The sequence below is a fragment of the Penaeus monodon genome, chromosome 11, assembly GCF_015228065.2.
Source record: "Penaeus monodon isolate SGIC_2016 chromosome 11, NSTDA_Pmon_1, whole genome shotgun sequence".
NCBI classification, from domain to species: Eukaryota; Metazoa; Arthropoda; class Malacostraca; order Decapoda; family Penaeidae; genus Penaeus; species Penaeus monodon.
In genome coordinates, this window is record NC_051396.1 from 23,261,781 (window position 1) to 23,285,547 (window position 23,767).

At 36.9% G+C, this 23,767-nt stretch overlaps 1 long non-coding RNA gene and 1 pseudogene across 1 annotated transcript; one reads left to right on the forward strand and one right to left on the reverse strand.

The window, feature by feature from the left end:
• Positions 1-7,502: 7,502 nt before the first annotated feature.
• Positions 7,503-11,652, reverse strand: LOC119578501 (annotated as a pseudogene).
• A 2,687-nt stretch (positions 11,653-14,339) lies between these two features.
• Positions 14,340-15,400, forward strand: LOC119578820. The gene is made up of 3 exons (XR_005229218.1): positions 14,340-14,432; positions 14,725-14,855; positions 15,384-15,400. It is a non-coding gene; the product is annotated as an uncharacterized LOC119578820 (long non-coding RNA).
• The last annotated feature ends 8,367 nt before the right edge of the window (positions 15,401-23,767 follow it).

Here is a 23,767-nt window from a genome sequence, read left to right on the forward strand (position 1 = left end):
GACTGGATAATGGGCAGAGCTACTAGCCAAAGTCAGTGCGGAGCAACACTAGGCAATATTAAGGTCTCGGACCTTGACTTTGCCGACGATGTTGCCATCCTATCTGAGTCCTTGGAGTCACTTGTGGCGGCTCTTGATGCATTTAGCAATGAGGCGAAGCCCCTAGGCTTAGAGGTCTCCTGGACCAAGACCAAGATTCAGGACTTTGGGGGCCTGTTAGGGGAACCCGTTCAGTCGATCCATGCTTGCGGCGAGGACGTTGAAGTCACAGAAAGTTTTACATACCTTGGTAGCGTAGTCCATATCTCTGGGTTGTCAGACCAGGAAGTCAGTAGACGGATTGGTCTGGCAACAGGAGCCATGAACTCGATCAACAAGAGCGTTTGGAGATGTCGGTACCTATGCAGAAGGACCAAGCTGCGTGTCTTCAAGGCCTTGATACTTCCAGTTTTGCTCTATGGAAGCGAAACCTGGACGCTATCCAGTGCCTTGGAGTCTCGCCTTGATGCCTTTTGTAACAAGTCCCTTCGCCGGATCATGGGGTACAGTTGGCAGGACCACGTGTCCAACCGGCGGTTACACCGTGAGACTGGCATGGGACCTGTTACTTGCATAATCCGGGATCGCCAACTCAGGCTATATGGCCACCTAGCTCGCCTCCCTATGGACGACCCTGCCCACCAGGTTGTCTCTCTGCGAGACAACCCTGGGTGGAGGAGACCTGTGGGACGTCCTAGGAGATCATGGCTTGGGCAGCTCGACGAGACCTGTCGTGAGGAACTAGAGATGGGCCGTGTGCCTGCCTGGAGACTCGCCTCGAGGGATCCTCGTGGCTGGAAGCGAAGGGTGGATGCGGCCATGCGCCCCCGTCGGCGTTAGCCCCTTGATGATGATGATGATGATATATATATATATATATATATATATATATATACATATATATCTATACATATATATATATATACATATATATACATATATATATATATATATATATATATATATATATATATATATATATATATATATATATATATATATATATATATATATATACATATATATACATATATATACATATATATATATATATATATATATATATATATATATATATATATATATATATATACATATATATGTATATATAAAACATATACATATATACATGCATACACATACATACATACATGCATCTGTGTCTGTGTGTATCTGTGTGTATATGTGTCTGTGTATCTGTGTCTGTGTGTCTGTGTCTGTGTCTATGTGTGTCTGTGTCTATGTGTGTCTGTGTCTATGTGTGTCTGTCTAAGTGTGTCTGTGTCTATGTGTGTCTGTGTCTATGTGTGTGTGTGTGTGTGTGTGTGTGTGTGTGTGTGTGTGTGTGTGTGTGTGTGTGTATATATCAGTAAATGTTTAGAAGATTCTCACATACCTATTACTAACCATGGAATAACTGGTGCAGTTTCTTTACTTAATGGCATTCCCACAAAGACCAACCAGCCTCCAACACAGATGTTTTAGCAAAATAGAGCTTGCATATATCCCTGCAATAGACTGTTCAGTAACAAACCAGCTAGAGCTCTCTACCTTGCCAATATGTACTATGTGGTGGAAATTTATTGGCCTTTGCCAGTACGTAAAAGGTACAACAATATATTGACACTAAGCCATTATCTAGTTGTAGAGTGTCCATTATGGGTAATAATTTCCAAGTGGATTTGGATACACCACAACTAATATAATCATGAGCAATGCCACAATTTGAGTTGCTGCAGGGGTCTTCATCATTTTCCAAATATACAGTAAATAGACGAAAGAAAATGTCGGAAGAGGCAGAATGCACCTACAGTCTCATTATTTCCATTACTGAGATACTGAACTACATAAAAGTTATATTACAATGGTATTATTGGCTGAACATACAGGCACACCTGCACCTATGGGGGGGAAAATTTGTCAATCAGAGGCCTCTCACTATGCCAATTGTCTTCCAGCGATAAACTTAAAATTCCATCCCTTATACTGCATTCAAGAGAAGAAATTACCCATCCTGTCTGTATCTTTGAGGCCTGGACTGCTAAACAAAAAAAAAAAAAAAAATCTGATCATACGCTGAAAATATAAGAACTCGATTGTTAGCTATTAATTTCCCAAACAATGTGTTTATCACCCAATTAGTTTTAGCCAGACTTGAAATATGTTGGGGATTGCATTCGTTTTGAGAATAAAATGACTGTTAGTTTTGTTTCTTACCCTTTCCTTCAAGAGAATAGATCAAGTTCGAAAACGAGTTTACGGACCTGCCTCTTGCACCACATCGATCAAGGGTGACTAAAGAACGTCTCATTTAGATGCAATGAAAAACAAAGACGAGGAAACACTAAATGTCCTATATGACACAGATGTAACAAAGCTATATTTACCGATATTAAGTGGTTAAGCAATAGCACTGTAAACAGAAAATAGACGGACTTTTCCGCGCCATCAGTACGAATGGCGAAAACAACCGATTCGGGACGATTATTATTAACTAATTAATTTCGATATCATTCCTATTTCCTTGTGGCTTATATGTTACTGCAATATTCATTTTATTATTATTTTCATTATCATTGTAATAAAAATTATGATCATCATCATCCTCTTTGTCACCACTATTATCTTTATTCTTATCATTATAATCATTACTATTATCATTATCATTACTCTTATAATTATTATTTTTATTATTACTATCACTATCATTATTGATACCATCATTATCATTGTTGCTATTATCATTATTGCTATTGTTACCTTTAACACTATAATTTGTCATTATTATCATATCTATTACTATTATTATTATTATTATTATTATTATTATTATTATTATTATTATTATTATTATTATTATTACTATCATTATTAATATTATTACTATTATTGTTATTATTATTATTATTATCATTATCACTATTGTCATTATCATTATTGGCATTATTACTATCATTATTACCACTACTACTTATAGTATTATCATTATTATTGCTATTAACATTATCCTTATCATTGTCAATAATACTATTATTACTATGACTATCTTTATCATTCTCACAAATATTTTCTTTCTTATAGATAATGTTTTTGTTGTTGCAATTGTTCTTGATATTAATAATAATTAAATGATAATACACACATTCCATTTAGGATAATGAGATCTAGGACCACCTTTTGACTGTGATATCCTTGCTCTCTTCCTGTCTGAGGAGATGGATTGGGGTGGTGAACACTGAAGTCTCTCCCCATGATCACATGGGCCTGTGCCACATTGTTGCAGACCTTGTTGATATCTAACTTCCTACAGCCTGGCCAACTGTACACATTCCATAGACTGAAAGTGCCCCTGGTCAATTGGATTTCAATGGCAAGATATTTAATATCATCTCTGCAGGGTGGCAAAATGGCTTTGATAGCATGGGTGCATGAGATTCTCACTTTGTCCAGGGTGATTAAAACTCTTATTCCTGCAAGGAGTATGGGATTGTCACTTTGATTAAAATGCTGAGAATGACAGTACCCACACTCCTAAGACTCTTTGTTTGCACAATTGCAGAGTCAGATGCTCCCTTAGCAGTGAATCAGCATGTTAGTCTAACTTTACCTCATTCTGTCTTCCCTCCTACAGAATGAGCTATATGAGAGGCTTACCAGAAGTCTGTTGAGAGAACACCCTTTACCCTTTAGTTTTTAAGGTCTTTGATTTTTTCCCTTAGGTTGAGGTTCTGACTTTGCCCTGTGGTCTTAGCCTGTGTTACCTCTGCCCATATGGTCTCAGCCTGTGTTGGATAGAGAGGAGAATCTCTCCTTAAGTTAGAATGGGAGCTGGCTTCAAGGGGCTTAGCCCCCTTTCCTTCAGAACTGCAACCATTGGAATCTTTGCCATCACACTAATGAGTAAGAAAAGGATGATCTGCTATTGGTGAGTGGGCATGTGTGTATAAAGCCATAGTCATAGGACTCCTTAATAACAGCTGGTCCCCTACTACACCAGTATCCCATCCCATGTTCTTGTGCAGCGATATCAAAGGGCTGTACCATATGACCTTCTGTCTATATGTTAACATGGCAATCATAGTCCTCTCCAGGGAAGCAGTACTAACTGGATATATGTCACTTATTTTTTTCCTTGATGCATTATTTTATTGCACTTAAAAAGAACAGAGTAAAATGAAGCCACCAATTGTGGGTTAGACAGTATTTTGACAGGAAAGACCGAAATATGAGTCATAATATGGATATTACTGTTATAGATGCTTTCTCATGTCAGCCTACTTTATTCTTTATGCTCCTGTAGTTGTTGTGATTTGTATTTCTTAATTCTTCATTGGCCCTAATATTGTCAATGAGGGAATAAGCTAATTAGAATGGATGGTGAAATGTTTCTATTCATCTGCCAGTTGCAAAATAAATTAGAGAAAGTATGTATAACTGTATATCAAAACACCACTTTAGTTATCAATGTAGTGACTGGTAAGTGTTTTATCATAGTTTTGTTTTGATTCGTGAGAGTCAATGAATATTAAGGGGCAAAGACTGACATGGCAGGTCCTTTCTTCATCCCAAGTTATGGAATGGATCAGCACAATGGACAGCTGGGGAGGAGCAAAATCAACCTATATCTTGGGGCCCCTTTAAACTGCGGAGATGTGTTAATGGTTAAAAGCAAAATAAATGTGCCTAGACATCTAAGGTCATGTAGCACTATAGGAAGGTACAGTAAAGGGTAGTGAAAGGTGGTTGAGTTAGTAGTTAGTTGCTACACATTAACTTTCTAGATTAATATTGAAAAGGTTAAAGATGGGTAAAGGAGTTGATGAGTGAATAGGTAAGGTAGGGTTAGGTATGGGGATGAGATCAAGTGAAGGATATGTATGCAAATATTCCAATGTAGGAGAGCTATACTTTAGTTGATCTATGAGTGATAACGGTTACAGTGCGAGCTGGAGAATTTGAAGGGAAGGTGATAGGGGGTGAGATAAGGAATGAGAGGGGAAAGGTGGTGTTGTATCAGGAGGGGTATCAGGAGGTGGAGGATTCACATGTGTATCCAGCTGGGAGTGAAAGGGATTGAGGGGATGGAGGGAGGATTAATGGTAGGTGGAGCTGGAGCTAGGGGGGATAGGCTGTGGGAGGATGGGCTGTGTTCGGAGGAAGTAGGAGGAAGGGGTGTAGGGGGAATATGAGTAGGAGGAGGATGGATATCAGCAGTCACTTTGAGTGTGGATGGAGCAGGAGTTGTGGAATTTGAGGGTGGGTGAGGGGTTTCGGTTTCAGTCTGGGACTTGAGTAGATAGTTTTGAATATCTTCAAGAGTTTCTGTAAAGGAGTTGGTTAGGGAGTTTTGTGAGACAAAGGTTTTCTTATGAAGAAGAAGAGACTCGTGTCTGAGGAGGAGGGGCAAAGGTAGGTAGAGGTGAGTGTGTGGTAAGAGAAGAAGGGGTGGAACGATTAGTCTGTCTGCTGCGGGTAGTGTGGGGAGGGAGAGGGGAAGGTGTTGGGGCTGCAGTAGAGATTGGAATGTCTGGATTTAGAATAGCAAAAGAATTTGACTGGGGAAGGTAGGAGGTAGAAGTAGGGAAGTAAGATGTGGGGGGGATAGGTATAGGGGAGAGTGTAGGAACATCTTGGGAGGGAGGGGGAGGGGCAGAGCGAGCGACATTACTGGAGTCGGGAGTAAGAGAAAAACCTTATCGACGTGCTTCCTGTCTGGCTTCAAGTAGAGTGAGTTCAAGTCTGAATCTGTGAGTTGCCACCGTAGACTCAAATTTGTAGTTGGGGCAGCCCCTATAAAATACATTACGAGGGCCACCACAGTTGGCACGTGTGTGACTCTGCAGAGCAGTTTGATTGAGTATGACCAAGTTGGACACAAAGAAGGCATCTGGCAGTGGAATGTTTGGCAGGATGTCCAAATGCCAACAATTTTGGCACTGACAGGGAGGAGGTTGATATGGTCAGACAGGGAGGAATTCTCCACCAATGTCAACATTACAGGGAAGGTCATGTCGACAGAAAGTAATTTTGGCAATGTTAGTAGGATTCTTACAATGACCTCTGGGAGGAATGGAGTAGCACTGTACTGATATAGCAGCATAGTTCGTGAGGCAGGCGAGTAAGTTTTCTCCACAAGCTGAACAATTTTTGTTATAGGGCAGTTTGCTGGGGAGAGAGAGACAGTTCCAGTGCAAGTATTGAAGGTTGGATGAGACTCTGCAGGAATGGGGTTACCAGAGAGATCAGTTAGAGTTGATAATGCTGTAGCTTGGTTTTCAGATGTTACTGTGATGAGGCAGGAACAATCGGGTCAGCTATGGAAAGAGACTTTGCCTAGTTGTTTTTGGAGACATTGCTGGAAGAGAGCGAGTGTTGTCAGAGTAGGGAGCTGAGAGAGGGATAACGAAAAATCCGTCCCATTTGGCTGGGCTAAATCGAGTAATTAAGATATTTGTAGACATGGGGATAGTAGAAGGACAGGGGCATGTGGAAGAGGCAGGTAGTATTACAGAAAGGGGGACAAAAAGGCTGTAAAGTAGTAAAAGGGAGGATGGGGTAGATGATGAAGAAGGTTGTGGGGTAGAGGTGATGAAGTTGAGCATGTTGGGAGAGTAGGAATGTCTCGTGGAGATTGAGTGCTGACTTAGTGGAGCTATTTGATGAAGGGGCAAGCCTCATTGCTCCTAATAAGGGCATAACATCTTCATTATTGGCCATGGTAAGCCTGGAGTATGTTGGGGAGAGACACAGTTCACCCCTCAGGATCCCCTTGAGGGGTAAGGGCTAGACAACTAAAACGGAAATACTATGCTCATGGCTCCCTTAGGCCATTCAGGACTAGCACAAAGTCAGCCTTTCATCCTTTCAGCACGGCTCTCACACCTTAGGAAGGTAGGTCCCAGTCTTCACCTCCTAAGCCCCCCCATGACAACAATGGGCAAGGGATTGGTGGGGAGGGAGTTGTGCTACTGTGGCTTAAGCTCCAAATGACAGGTGTAACCTTAATGTGAGAGATGGTCTATGCAATGATATCTGTCCTTGACAAGATATATTCACACTGTATTGGGTGATTTCAATGCAGTATCCAGCTGCAATCAACTTCATACCATTCCCATTATATTCTTCAATAACCTTTACACTGTATTATATCACACTCAAATAAAAAAAAAACTTGGACATTAATAGAATAGAGAAAAGAACAATTCAAACAGTATAACTGTAACTATATTTTATATCAGTTTTGTTTTTCATGTCTACAGTCTAACCCTTTACTGCAACTGCATTATCACTTTATTTAATAGGGTCTGATGTCAGACAAGTGAAAGAAGCTCTTAGTAATCACTTGCCAAGGTAAATAATATAAATTTCTTTAAAAAGGCAACGGCATTTTGCATATAAATCCTCTTGTGTATAAACACAGACAGAAATGTGACTGGATAACTGAAGGCCAATAAAATCATCAATGTTTCATCTTTCTTGTCATATATTTATGACTAGCTGTAATTTCACCAACTCTGATAATAAATTTGATTATGTACAAGAATAACATACAAGATATCTACAAATATCTTCAGAGATTCTAATATAAAAGGAATTACATGTTTTACTATTAAGACACTACTACGCAACAATAAGATCATCTCTGATTTGTTGATGCTGCTCTGTACTGTGCCCAAGGGTGGTCTGGGAGTTGCATACTTGATGCTTTCAGCCAGTTTTTATATTCTAGCAAGAAAAGCCTCATTCCCTTCAACTTATTCTTCTGTTCGAAGTTATCACCATTTTCCTCCTATTAAAAAAAGAAGTGAAAACACTAAATTAGTATGATAATTACACTAACTTGCAAAGAAGTCCATGATAAAACTGAAATATTATATAGTCATCTTCTGAATCACAAAAATCTTCCTCAAATTAGTAGTGATCATCAAATATCTGATATTAAATCATAGTTGTAAATCTAATGTTAAATAAACAGAGACTTCTATTTTCAAAAATACAACAAACTTACTGATTTTAAGATTATATCACGCGCTCTCTTTCGAGCCTTCTCAAGGATGCTGATAAGACGTTCATCTGGGACAATGTTTCTGTCTCTCATCTCAAAAAGCATCTCCAGAGTAAAATAGTAGTCTGTCTTTACTAAACTATTTTTCAGCAGAGATGTCATTATCTCCAGATTTGGCCTGAAAAAGGAAAATATACATGAGGTAATATAAAGGAAAAAAAAGCAAGTACAGGCAAACAATAAAAAGTACATAAATAAAACAATAGTGTACAAGAAACCAATTTAAATATTAAAGTTAGTTGACTGGGATGCAATTAGTTTGTTTTTATCAATCTGCTACTAGATGTCCATTCTTCAAAGGAGAAGCCAATTGGTATTAGGTCAACAGTAGGAGGCATATAAACAGGTGCTTAAATACACTAAGACCTTTTATAATCATGTATTTTTCCTATGGACTGCTATCTATACTGGTGCTAATAGCCTGATGGTGGCAGCCTACCCTAATCTGAACTAATAATGAACAAAAAGGGGGCACCAAGAAAAAAACATTAGATTTGCTACTGCAGGTCCTAGGCTTATTAAAACAATAATAATAAATTAGGAACAGCATTGATGGTCAAGAACTTAAATACAACTAAATAATTTAATATAAACAAGCAACAGAAAAAAACAAGGTATAACATCCTTCATTACTAACCTGAAGCCCAAAGAGTCCATGTCCTTCAGAAAATTTTTTGCATCATGCAAGCGGTGACAACTTAAGGCCAGGCAGCCAAAGGTTATGAGATCTGGCACAAGGTGATGTTCCTGCATGAAGTCTAATACTTCCTGAAGTATAATGAAACACAGATATTTTGAAAACCAGTTAAATATCATTTATGCATTTTTTTTTTTTTTTTTTTTTTTTTTTTTTTTTTTTTCAGTCTTTCCTGGGGTCCTTCAAAATACACCAAACCACATTTCTAAATGAGGCTAATGTGTTATCTGTTTCAAAATATACAAAACAGAGCTATAAGAAATCTGAAATTTATGTACATTAAACACTATCCTGACCAACAAGATCTCACATTAAGAAGTAGTAGTATTTACCTACAACACTGAACTGATTCTAATTACTTACTTTAGCTGCACTGGTATCTCTGCGAAAACTTCTCCTGCGGATAAGCATGTGCAAAACTGGCTATCAGGTACAATTCCAATATTTCATGAATTCAATAAAGCCTGAAAAATTATATTCATTCATTAAAATTAGTATCCCAGTCACTTTAATCACCAATAAATTAAACATATTCACATTGTTCTAACAGCATGCAACTACCATCTTGCCTCTTCTGCCTGAGTATCTGCAGGTAAAGATTCCAACATTTGTGTCACTGTTCTGATGTCAGGTTTCACATTATCTTTTGCCATGTGTTTAAAGATGCAACTGGTCTCCAACCAGAGCCAGCCTGTTGATTGTTTATATGAAGTGCTTTCCTTTTATATTGTTTCATTTATAAAGAAGAGGTGATATATATATTCATGTTATATGAAAGAAATTTATCAATTCTGATACATTTGTCTGGATAATCCTCACTTCTCCAACCTAAATTAAAAGTAAACAAAATACTTAGAGCATATGTTTTCAACTAAGTAAAATACCCATGACTAATAACTCACCTATCCTCTGGTTGTTGTAGAGATCTTAAACCAATAACATTACCAACAGTCATTTTTCTCCCCAAGAGATCTGGTAAGACTTGCTGATCACCTTGAGCATTTTCCATTTTTCTTTTTACTTCAATGACAGTATACTCAGGCTCTATGAGGTTGATGTTATTTTCTCCACTTTTAACATATCTATCAGCTTCTATGTATGCCTTGCTTTCACTTTCTGATGGCTCCTTTTACTTTCTATGTGCAGAAACCTTTTCAGTGTGTTCTCCACTGATTTTGGGCTTTTGATTTCTTCTCACAGCCATAGAGGAGAGGGAGTTTCCTGATGAGTGAGAGTCAGCTGTGGATCTCCTGCTTGGCATTCCTTGATACACCGAACCAATAAGTTGTAGGAGTATATATCTGGAGACAGTTTCAACTCGCGCATCTTTCTCCATACCTGTAGACAAGAAAATCCATTAACTTCATAATAAAAGGGAGTGCATTCAATATCATTTATGTCAAAAAAATATAAAAAATATATCAAATGAATACTTACTAAAAGAGCATGTCTAAAGCCAGCCTCTTGATGTGTAATACATGCTTGTAACAAGAAATTCAGGCTTTCTGTTGTAATTAATAATCCTTTATCTACCATCTCATCTACAATTTGGAAAGCTGTGTTGATATCCCCACACCTACCAAATGCTGAAAGATTTAGAAGTAAACAATAATTAGCAAATTACATTTTTTTCATAGATTTTTGCAAATATCTGATGAAATATAACATCTTATATACTTATATATTTAACAAAGTTTTTGGCTGTTCCTATGGGAATAAAATTTCTTATCACCACTCTAAATGGTCAAGAGAGCATTGCATAAAATTGCCAGCAAATACTCAAAAACACATTCACATTAAAAAATATGAAAGAGCAATTCTAAAATAAATTTCTTAAATAAAAGATACTAATAAACAAATCCATATATCCTACCTTTTATCATGGCATGTGAAGTTGTACTATTCAAAGTAACACCTTTCTCAATTAGTTGTTCGCGTAGCTTGGTTGCTCTCTGTAGACCGTCAGTGAGTGGCCAGGGTGAGTTAGCACAGGCATTGTAAAGACTGGTGAATACTACATGTTTTGGTGTCAGGCCCCTTTTTTTCATCTGGTGAATAAGAATGGCTTGGTTACTCCATCTTCTTTTTTTTAATTACTTATCAATCTTATGTAATCTTCATACACAAAATTAGTATCATCTACTAATCTGTTCAAATCTAATAATCTAGTAAATCTTTTCTTTCACAAGCTAGAAAAGTATATTATTTAAACTGCCCAAAATCAAAAGGAATTGAAATTAGCAATGTATAAGTAACATATTAAAACTTACATTTCTTTAATCAAAAAATATATAATTAGCCTTCAGTATTCTAGCACTGCCAGAAAGACCTCAACAAAGAACAGACTTGAAATGGTTCTTTATTTGATAATAAACTGCCAGGGACATTAAAGTACTCTACTTTTCCAAAATATGAAGAAAGCTCCTCATTTCCTAAATTTGTAATACAATATTAAAGTATAATGTAATATAAGTTTGCCCATTCTTATAAAATTGGGATGGCTTATAGACTATCTAACATTAGCTATATATAAAACAGAACCAACAAATCTTTCATATATAAGATTTCCCATCAACTTTTAAACCCTCTTGAACCATTAAATTTATTACACTTCATAATAAATCTAAGCATCTCTATCCTCCAGTAAAAATACTCTTCAAGGATACCTTAATACACAAGCCCTCAAATTTTCTGTCCTTACCTGATTGTACAACTGGAAAGCCTTTTTTGTGTAACCTGCTCGACCACATGCACCAATGAGGACATTGTAGCAGTAACTGTTTGGTTTGGCTCCCACTGATGGCATCTCTTCTTCTAAAATCTTCAAAGCTTCAACTAGCTGCAAAGTCAATCAATCAATAAATGAGAATGTAAGTAAACTGATGAAATAGGGAAAAATATTTCACAAAGATAAACAATGCCACAAAATACTTTATATATGTGTGTGTGTGTGTGTGTGTGTGTGTGTGTGTGTGTGTGTGTGTGTGTGTGTGTGTGTGTGTGTGTGTGTGTGTGTGTGTGTGTGTGTGATACATATATATACAATATATATAATATATATATAATATATATATATATATACAATATATACATATAATACATACTATATATATATAATATAATATATATACATATATATATATAATATATATATATATATATATATAATATATATATATATATATATATATATTATATATATATATATTATATATACACCAAACACTATAAATAAACATAACAAAATATTAACTATAAATATATATAAAACAAATACCATCATACCAAACCAAACATACCTACAATATATAATATTTTGCATGTTATATTATAATAAATATTTCCATTTACATCAGTATATATAATATTATTATGATGATTATTAATATATTGAAGTATAATTATAGAAGATAGAGATGCATATACAAATATATATATGAAATGTATAATTAATGGTATCACATATAAAAGTTATGTAAATCATTATAATGAAATTAGTTTATAGTATATTATATTTTTTAGTAATGTTAGATATATAGTTATATGTCATAAGGAATTATATATAGATGTATATATAGCTAGAATATTATATCATATATACTATATAATATCTTAATATATTCAAATTAGAAATGAGGAGCTTTCTTCTATTTTGGAAAAGTAGAGTACTTTATAGTCACTGGCATTATTATCAAATAAGAACCATTTAGTCTTTTGTGAGGTCATTGTCTGCAGTGCAGAATACTGAAGGCTAATACATATTTGATTAAGAAATGAAGTTTAATATGTACTATACATGCTAATTCAATCTTTATTGGGCAGTTAAAAATACTTTCTAGCTTGTGAAAGAAAAGATTATAGATTATTAGATTGAACAGATTAGTAGTGAACTAATTTTGTGTATGAAGATTACATATAGATGATTGATAGTAATTAAAAAAAGAAGATGGATAACCAACCATCTATTCACCAATGAAAAAAAAGGCCTGACACCAAAACATGTAGATGTCACAGTCTTTACAATGGCCTGTGTAACTCACCTGGCCACTCACTGACGGTCTACAGAGAGCAACAGCTACGCGAACAACTAATTGAGAAAGTGTTACTTTGAAGTAGTACAATTCACATGCATGATTAAAAGTAGGATATATGGATTTGTTTATAGTATCTTTTATTTAAGAAATTATTTTAGAATGCTCTTTCATATTTTAATGTGAATGTGTTTTGAGTATTTGCTGGCAATTAGCAATGCTCTCTTGACCATTTAGAGTGGTGATAAGGAATTTATTCCCATAGGAACAGCCAAAAACTTTGTTGTAATATTAAGTATATAAGAGGTTATTCTCATCAGATATTTGCAAAAATCTATGAAAAAAATGTAATTTGTAATTATTGTTTACTTCTAAATTTTCAGCATTTGGTAGGTTTGGGATATCAACAAAGCTTTCCAAATTGTAGATGAGATGTAGATAAAGGATTATTAATTAAACAGAAAGCTGAATTTTGTTACAAGAGCAGTATTACACATCAAAGAGGTGGCTTAGACATGCCATTTTATAAGTATTCATTTGAATATTTTTTATAATTTGACAAAATGATATTGAATGCACTCCTTTATGTATGAATAATGGATTGTCTGGTCTACAGGTAGGAGAAAGCAGCGACGAGTTGAAAAGTCTCCAGATATATATTCACTTACAACTGATTGGTTGTTGTATCAAGGAATGCCAAGCAGAGAATCCACAGTGACTTCTCAACTCAATCAGGAAACTCTCTTGACCATTATGGTGTAGAAGAAATCAAAAGCCCAAAAAATCAGTGGAGAACACACTGAAAAGGTTCTGCACATAGAAAGTAAAAAGGAGCCATCAGAAAAGTGAAAGCAAGGCATACATAGAAGCTGATAGATATGTTAAAAGTTGGGAAAACAACAATCAACCTCATTAGAGCCTGAGATATAGTCAAGTGAAGTAAAAAAAGAAATGGAAATGTCAAGGTGATCAGCAAGTCTTACCAGATCTTTGGTGGAGAAAATGACTGTTGTAATGTTTGGTTTAATTCTACAACAACCAGAGGATAGGTGAGTTATGAGTCATGGGTTATTGTTACTAGTGAAAACATATGCTCAAGTATTTTTTACTTTATGGTTGGGAGTGAGGATTATCCGACCAAGTATCAGAATGATAAAGTTACTTTCAACTAACAGAAATATAATATCACCTCTTCTTTAAAATGAAAACAATATAAACAGGAAAGCACTTCATGATAAAAAACAATCAACAGGCTGGCTATGGTTGGAGGACCAGTTGGCAATCTTAAAACAACAGTGCAAAAGATAAAAAAGTGAAACACTGACATCAGAACGAGTGACACAAATTGTTGGAATTCTTTAACTGGAGCAATACTCAGCGCGAGGAAGAGGCAAAAATGTAGTTGCAATTGCTGTTAGAAACAATGGAATATAGTTTAATTTATTGGTGATTAAAGTGACGGGATACTAATTTAATGAATGAATATAATTTTTCAGGCTTTATTGAATCAATGAAGAATATTGGAATTGTACCTGATAGCCAGTTTTGCAACATGCTTATCCGCAGGAGAAGTTTTCGCAGAGATACCAGTGCAGCTAAAGTAAGTAATTAGAATCAGTTCAGTGTTGTAGGTAAATACTACTACTTCTTAATGTGAGATCTTGTTGGTCAGGATAGTGTTTAATGTACATAAATTTCAGATTCTTATAGCTCTGTTTTGTATATTTTGAAAACAGATAACACATTAGCTCATTAGAAATGTGGTTTGGTGTATTTGAAGGACCCAGGAAAGACTGAAAAAAAAAAAAAAAAAAAAAAAAAAAAAAAAAAAAAAAAATGCATAAATGATATTTAACTGGTTTTCAAAATATCTGTGTTTCATTATACTTCAGGAAGTATTAGACTTCATGCAGGAACATCACCTTGTGCCAGATCTCATAACCTTTGGCTGCCTGGCCTTAAGTTGTCACCGCTTGCATGATGCAAAAAATTTTCTGAAGGACATGGACTCTTTGGGCTTCAGGTTAGTAATGAAGGATGTTATACCTTGTTTTTTTCTGTTGCTTGTTTATATTAAATTATTTAGTTGTATTTAAGTTCTTGACCATCAATGCTGTTCCTAATTTATTATTATTGTTTTAATAAGCCTAGGACCTGCAGTAGCAAATCTAATGTTTTTTTCTTGGTGCCCCCTTTTTGTTCATTATTAGTTCAGATTAGGGTAGGCTGCCACCATCAGGCTATTAGCACCAGTATAGATAGCAGTCCATAGGAAAAATACATGATTATAAAAGGTCTTAGTGTATTTAAGCACTGTTTATATGACTCCTACTGTTGACCTAATACCAATTGTCTTCTCCTTTGAAGAATGGACATCAGTAGCAGATTGATTAAAAAAACAAACTAATTGCATCACGCTCAACTAACTTTAATATTTTAAATTGGTTTCCTTGTACACGATTGTTTTATTTATTATTTTTATTGTTTGCCTGTACTTGGGGCGCGGCTTTTTTTCCTTTATATTACCTCATGTATTATTTCCTTTTCACAGGCCAAATCTGGAGATAGATAATGACATCTCGCTGAAAAATAGTTCAGTAAAGACAGACTACTATTTTACTTGGAGATGCTTTTTGAGATGAGAGACAGAAACATTGTCCAGATGAAAAGTACTTATCAGCATCTTGAGAAGGCTCGAAAGAGAGCGCGTGATATAATCTTAAAATCAGTAAGTTTGTTTGTATTTTTTGAAATAGAAGTCTCTGTGTATTTAAACATTAGATTACAACTATGATTTAATATCAGATATTTGATGATCACTACTTAATTTGAGGAAGATTTTGGATTCAGAAATGGACTATATAATATTCAGTGGATACTCAGGGACCTTTGCCAAGTTAGTTTAATGTATCATATAATTTAGTGTTTGCACTTCTTTTTTTAATAGGAGGAAAATGGTGATAACTTCGAACAGAAGAATAAGTTGAAGGGAATGAGGCTTGTCTTGCTAGAATATAAAAACTGGCTGGAAAGCATCAAGTATGGCAAACTCCCAGACCACCCTTGGGCACAGTACAGGCAGCATCAAAAAACAAAATCAGAGATGATCTTATGTTGAGAGTAGTGTCTTAATAGTTAAAACATGTAAATTACCTTGTATATAGAATCTCTGAAGTATTTGTAGATATCTTGTAGTTATTTTGTAACATAATCAAATTTATTATCAGAGTTGGTGAACATTAACCAGCTAGTCATAAAAATATATGACAAGAAGATGAAAACATTGAGATTTTATTGGCCTTCAGTTATCCAGCACATTTATGTCTGTGTTTTTATACACAAGAGGATTTATATGCAAAAAATGCGTTGCCTTTTTAAAGGAAATTATATTATTTACTTGCAAGTGATTACTAAGAGCTTCTTTCACTTGTCTTGGACACAGGACCCTATTAAATAAAGTGATAATGCAGTTGCAGGTAAAGGGTTAGACTGTTAGACATCGAAAAAACAAAACTGATATAAAAATATAGTACAGTTATACTGTTTGAAATTGTTCTTTCTCTATTCTATTAATGTCCAAGGTTTTTTTTATTTGGAGTGTGATATAATACAGTTGTAAAGTTTTATTGAAGAATATAATGAGGAATGGTATGAAGTTGATCGCAGCGGATTACTGCATTGAAATAAGCCCAATACAGTGTTGAATATAAATCGTGTCAAGGACAGATATTCATGCATTAGAACATCTCTCACATTAAGGTACACCGGTCATTTGGAGCTGAAGAACAGTAGCACAACTCCCTCCCCACAATCCCTTGGCCCATTGTTGTCATGGGGGGCTTAGGAGGTGACGGACTCGGGAAATACCTTCCTAAGGTGTGAGTGAGAAGCCGTGCGAAAGGATGAAAGGCTGACTTTGTGTGCTAGTCCTGAATGGCCTAAGGAGCCAGAGCATAGTATTTCCGTTTAGTTGTCTAGGCCCTTTACCCTCAAGGGGGATTCTGAGGGGTGAACACTGTGTCTCTCCCCAAACATACTCCAGGCCCTTACCAATGGCCCAATAATGAAGATGTTATGCCCTATTAGGAGCACGGAGGCTTGCCCCTTTCATCAAATAGCTCCCACTAAGTCAGCACTCAATCTCCACGAGGAACCCCCCCCCATTCCTACTCTCCCAAACATGCTCAACTTCATTCACCTTTACCCACAACCCTTCGTCATCAATTCTACCCATCCTCCCTTTTACTACTTTGACCAGCCTTTTTGTCCCCCTTTCTGTAATACTACCTGCCTCTTCCAATGCCCCTGTCCTTATACATCCCCATGTCTACAAATATACTTAATAACTCGATTTAGCCCAGCCAAAATGGGACGGATTTTCGTCTCATCCCTCTCTCAGCTCCCTATCTGACAACACTCGCTCTCTTACAAGCAATGTCTCCAAAAACAACTAGGCAAAGTCTCTTTCCATAGATGACCCGATTGTTCCTGCCTCATCACAGTAACATCTGAAAAAACCAAGCTACAGCATTATCAAACTCTAATGATCTCTCTGTAACCCATTCCTGCAGGTTCTCATCCAACTTAATACTTGCACTGAACTGTCTATCTTCCCCAGCAAACTGCCCTATACATAAATTGTTAGCTTGTGGAGAAAACTTACTCGCCCTGCCTCACGAACTATGCTGCTATATAGTACAGTGCTTACTCCCATTCCCCCAAGGTTCATTGTAAGAATCTAACTAACATTGCCAAAATTACTTCTGTCGACATGGACCTCTTCCCTGTAAAAAAATGTTGGACATTGGCGGAGAAATCCTCCCTGTCTGACCATATCACCCTCCTCCCTGTCAGTGCCAAAATGTTGGCATTTGGACATCCTTGCCGAACATCCACTGCCAGATGCCTTCTTTGGTCCAAACTTGGTATACTCAATCAAACTGCTATGCAGGAGTCACACACGTGCCAAATGTGGTGGCCCTCGTAATGTATTTTATAGGGCTGCCCCAACTACAAATTTGAGTTAGGGTGGCAACTCACAGATTCAGACTTGAACTCACTCTACTTGAAGCCAGACGGGAAGACGTCGATAAGGTTTTTCTTTATCCCGACCCAGTAATGTCGCTCACTCTGCTCCTCTCCTCCCTCCCAAGATGTTCCTACACTCTCCCCTATACCTACCCCCCCCACCATCTTACTTCCTACTTCTCCCTCCTACCTTCCCCAGTCAAATTCTTTTGCTTTCTAAACCAGACATTCCAATCTCTACTGCAGCCCAACCCCTTCCCCTCTCCCTCCCCACACTACCGCCAGCAGACAGACTAACGTTCCACCCCTTTTTTCTTTACCACACACTCACCTTCCCTACCTTTCCCCCTCCTCCTCAGACACGAGTCTCTTCTTCTTCATAAGAAAACCTTTGTCTCACAAAACTCCCTAACCAACTCCTTTCCAGAAACTCTTGAAGATTTTCAAAATTATCTACTCAAGTCCCAGACTGAAAACCGAAACCCCTCACCCACCCTCAAATTCCAACAACTCCTGCTCCATCCAAACTCAAAGGACTGCTGATATCCATCCTCCTCCTACTCATATTCCCCCTACACCCTTCCTCCTACTTCCTCCGAACACAGCCCATCCTCCCACAGCCTATCCCCCCCAGCTCCAAACTCCCCCTACCATTAATCCTCCCTCCATCCCTCAATCCCTTTCACTCCCAGCTTGGATACAACATGTGAATCCTCACCTCCCGATACCCCTCCTGATACAACACCACCTTTCCCCTCTCATTCCTTATCTCACCCCTATCACCTTCCCTTCAAATTCTCCAGCTCGCACTGTAACCGTTATCACTCGTAAATCTACTAAAGTATAGCTCTCCTACACTGGAATATTTGCATACATATCCTTTACTTGATCTCATCCCCATACCTAACCCAACCTTACCTATTCACTCATCAACTCCTTTACCCCTCTTAACCTTTTCAATATTAATCTAGAAAGTTAATGTGTAGCAACTAATACTAAAATCAACCACCTTTCACTACCCTTTACTGTACCTTCCTATAGTGCTACATGACCTTAGATGTTAGGCCCCATTATTTTGCTTTTAACCATTAACACATCTCCGCAGTTTAAAGGGCCCCAAGATATAGGTTGATTTTGCTCCCCCCCAGCTGTCCATTTTGCTGATCCATTTCCCTAACTTGGGGTGAAGAAAGGACCTGCCATGTCAGTCTTTGCCCCCTTTAAAATTCATTGACTCTCACGAATCAAAACAAAACTATGATAAACACTTACCAGTCATACATGATAAACTAAAGTGGTGTTTTGATATTACAGTTTACATACTTTCTAATTATTTTGAAAACTGGCAGATGAATAGAAACATTTCACCATCCATTCTAATTAGCTTATTCCCTCATTGACAATATTAGGCCAATGAAGAATTAAGAAATACAAATCACAACAACTACAGGAGCATAAAGAATAAAGTAGGCTGACATGAGGAAAGCATCTATAAACAGTAATATCCATATTATGACTCATATTTCGGTCTTTCCTGTCAAAATACTGGGCTAACCCACAATTGGTGGCTCATTTTACTCTGTTCTTTTTAAGTGCAATAAAATAATGCATCAAGGAAAAAAATAAGTGACATATATCCAGTTAGTATGCTTCCCTGGAGAGGACTATGATTGCCATGTTAAATATAGACAGAAGGTCATATGGTACAGCCCTTTATATCGCTGCACAAGAAAAATGGGATGGGATACTGGTGTAGTAGGGGACCAGCTGTTTTTAGGAGTCCTATGACTATGGCTTTATACACAACATGCCCACTCACCAATAGCAGATCATCCTTTTCTTACTCATTAGTGTGATGGGAAAGATTCCAATGGTTGCAGTTCTGAAGGAAAGGGGGCTAAGCCCTTGAAGCCAGCTCCCATTCAACTTTAAAGGGGAGATTCTCCTCTCTATCCAACACAGGCTGAGACCATATGGGCAGAGGTTTAACACAGGCTAAGACCCCAGGGCAAAGTCAGAACCTAACCTAAGGGAAAAAATCAAAGACCTTAAAAACTAAAGGGTAAAGGGTGTTCTTCAACAGACTTCTGGTAAGCCTCTCATATAGCTCATTTGTAGGAGGGAAGACAGAATGAGGTAAAGTTAGATAACATGCTGATCACTGTAAGGGGGCATCTGACTCTGCAAATTTTGCAAACAAAGAGTCTTAGGAGTGTGGGTACTGTCATTTTCAGCATTTTAATCAAAGTGACAATCCCATACTCCTTGCAGGAATAAGAGTTTTAATCACCCGGACAAAGTGAGAATCTCATGCACCCATGCTATCAAAGCCATTTGCCCCCCTGCAGAGATGATATTAAATATCTTGCCATTGAAATCCAATTGACCAGGGGCACTTTCAGTCTATTTGGGAAAGTGTACAGTTGGCCAGGCTGTAGGAAGTTTGATATCAACAAGGTCTGCAACAATGTGGCACAGGCCCATGTGATCATGGGGAGAGACTTCAGTGTTCACCACCCCAATCCCCTTCCTCAGACAGGAAGAGAGAAGGATATCACAGTCAAAAGGTGGTCCTAGATTCATTATCCTAAATGGAATGTGTGATTATCATTAATTATTATTAATATCAAGAACAATTGCAACAACAAAAACATTATCTATAAGAAAGAAAATATTGTGGAGAATGATAAAGATAGTCATAGTAATAATAGTATTATTGACAATGATAAGGATAATGTTAATAGCAATAATAATGATAATACTATAAGTAGTAGTGGTAATAATGATAGTAATAATGACAATAGTGATAATGACAATAGTGATAATAATAATAATAATAATAATAATAATAAAATAATATTAATAATAACAATAATAATAATAATAATAATAATAATAATAATAATAATAATAATAATAATAATAATAATAATAATAATAATAGTAATAGATATGATAATAATGACAAATTATAGTGTTAAAAGGGAACAATAGCAATAATGATAATAGCAACAATGATAATGATGGGATCAATAATGATATGATAGTAATAATAAAAATATAATTATAAAAGTAATGATAATGATAATAGAAATGATTATAATGATAAGAATAAAGATAATAGTGGTGACAAAGAGGATGATGAGATCATAATTTTTTTACAATGATAATAAAAATAATAATAAAATGAATATTGCGAACAAAAGCCACAAGGAAAAGGAAGATATCAAAATTTAATTAGTTAAAAATAATCGCCCGAATCGGTTTTTTTCCCCATTCTATGATGGCGCGGAAAAGTCCCTATTTTCGTTTAAGTGCTTTTGCTTTAACCACTAATATCGGTAAAATAGTTTTGGTACATCTGGTCATATAGGCTTTTAGTTTTTCCTGTTTTTGTTTTCTTTGATCTAAATGGGGACTTTCTTAGTCCCCCCTTGATCGATGTGGTGCAGGGGCGGTCCGTAAACTCTTTTTCAAAATTTGATCTATTCTTTTGAAGGAAAGGGAAAGAAACAAAACTAACAGTCTTTTTTATTCTCAAAACGAATGCAATCCCAAACATTTTTCAAGTTGGCTAAAAAATTGGGTGTAAACACTTTTTTGGGAAATTAATAGCAACAATCGAGTTTTTTTTTTCAGGTATGATAGTTTTTTTTTTTTTTTTTTTGTTTAGCAGCCCGGCCCTAAAGTACAGAAGGATGGGTAATTTCTTCTTGAATGCATTTAAAGGGAGGGAATTTTAATTTTATCGCGGAAAGAAAATTTGGATAGGAGAGGCCTTTTTGAAAATTTTTTCCCCCCCATAGGTGCGGGTTTTTGGGCCTGTAGTTCACCAAATAAACCATTGTAAATAAATTTTTATGGTCAGTTCCAGAAATGGAAATAATGGACTTAGGGCTTCTCCCTTTCCACATTTTTTTGTCTATTTACGTATTTTTGGGAAAAATTTAGAAGACCCTGCAGAACTCAAATTGTGGCTTTTGTCATGTTTAAATTATTTGGGGTGTATCCAAATCCATTTGGAAATTATCCATAAGGGACCCTACAATAGATAAGGGTTAGTTCAATATATTTTTGCCCCTTTTAGTAGGGCAAAGGCCAAAAAATTCCACCACATAGAAATTTTGGGAAAGGGTAGAGAGCTTAGCGGTTTTACGAACAGTCTATTGCGGGGAATATGCAACCCTTTTTTTTGCAAAACATCTGGTGGAGGCTGGTTGGTTTTGGGAAGCCATTAAGAAAAAGAAACGCACCAGTTATCCATGGTTAGAATAGGTATGTGAGAATCTTCTAAACTTTAGATAATACACACCCACACACACACACACCACACACAACACACACACCACACACACCACAACAACACACACACACACACACACACACACACACACACACACACACCACAACACACAACAACATAGACACAGACAACATAGACAAGACCACTTAGACAGACACACATGCAAGAACACATAGCACGAACAAAGACACAGACACAGAACACAGACACAGATAAACACGACACAGAAAACACACAGACACAGAACACCAGAAACAGTACACAAAGAACAGATATACACAGACAAGATAACAGACACAGATACACAGACAAATACACACAGATACAACAGACACAGTGCATGTATGTATGATGTGTATCATGATATATGAATGTTTTATAAAATATATTGTATATATATTTTAATATATTATAATATTTTAAATATAATATAATATAAAAGTAATATATGATATATATGTATATAATATATATAATATTATATTAATATATAAATATATAATATAAGTAAAATTTTGTATATAAAGTAAATATGTATATATAATGTGATTATATATGTATATTTATGTTTTAATATATATAAATATATATTATATATGTGTATATAATGTATTATAAATGTAATTATATGAAGATATATTTTAAATATATATATATTAATATATATATATATACATCATCATCATCAAAGGGGGTAACGCCGCCCGGGGGCGCAGGGGCCGCATCCACCCTTGTTCCACCCACGAGGACCCTCGAGGCGAGTCTCCAGGAGGCACACGGCCCATCTTAGTTCCTCACGACAGGTCTCGTCGAGCTGCCCAACCATGATCTCCTAGGACGCCCCCAAAGGCTCCTCCACCCAGGGTTGTCTCGCAGAGAGACAACCTGGTGGGCAGGGTCGTCCTGGGGAGGCGAGCTAGGTGGCCATATAGCTGAGTGGCGCCCCCGGGTTTATGCAAGAACAGGCCCCATGCCGTTCCGGTGAAAAACCGGGGTTTTGGACACGTGGTCCTGCCAACTTTTCCCCCGATCGGCGAAGGGACTTGTTACAAAAGGATCAAGGCGAGACCCCAAGGCACGGGAAAGCGTCCAGGCGCTTCCCAATAGAGAAAAAATGGAAGTATCAAGGCCTGAAGACACGCAGCTTGGTCCTTCTGCATAGGTCCCACATCTCCAAACGCTCTTTTTGATCGAGTTATGGCTCCTGTGCCAGCCCAACCCGTTTCTCTGATTTCCCGGGTTGACAACCCAGAGATATGGATACGCTACCAAGGTAGTAAAACTTTTTGGACTTCAACGTCCCGCCGAAGCATGGTCGAAATGAAGGGTTCCCCCAACAGGCCCCCCAAATCCTGAATCTTGGCTTTGGGCCAGGAGACTCTAAACCTAGGGGCTTGCCTCATTGTTTAAAAGCTCAAGAGCCGCCACAAGTGACTCCAAGGACTCAGATAGGTGGAAACACGCGGCAATCAAGGTCCGAGACCTTAATATTGCCTAGTGTTTTCTCCGCACTACTTGGCTGTAGCCTGCCCATTTTCCCGCCCAAAAAGGTTTAAAAGGTGGGTGCAAGACAAGCCTTGCCTCACCCGAATAAAGGGAAAAAG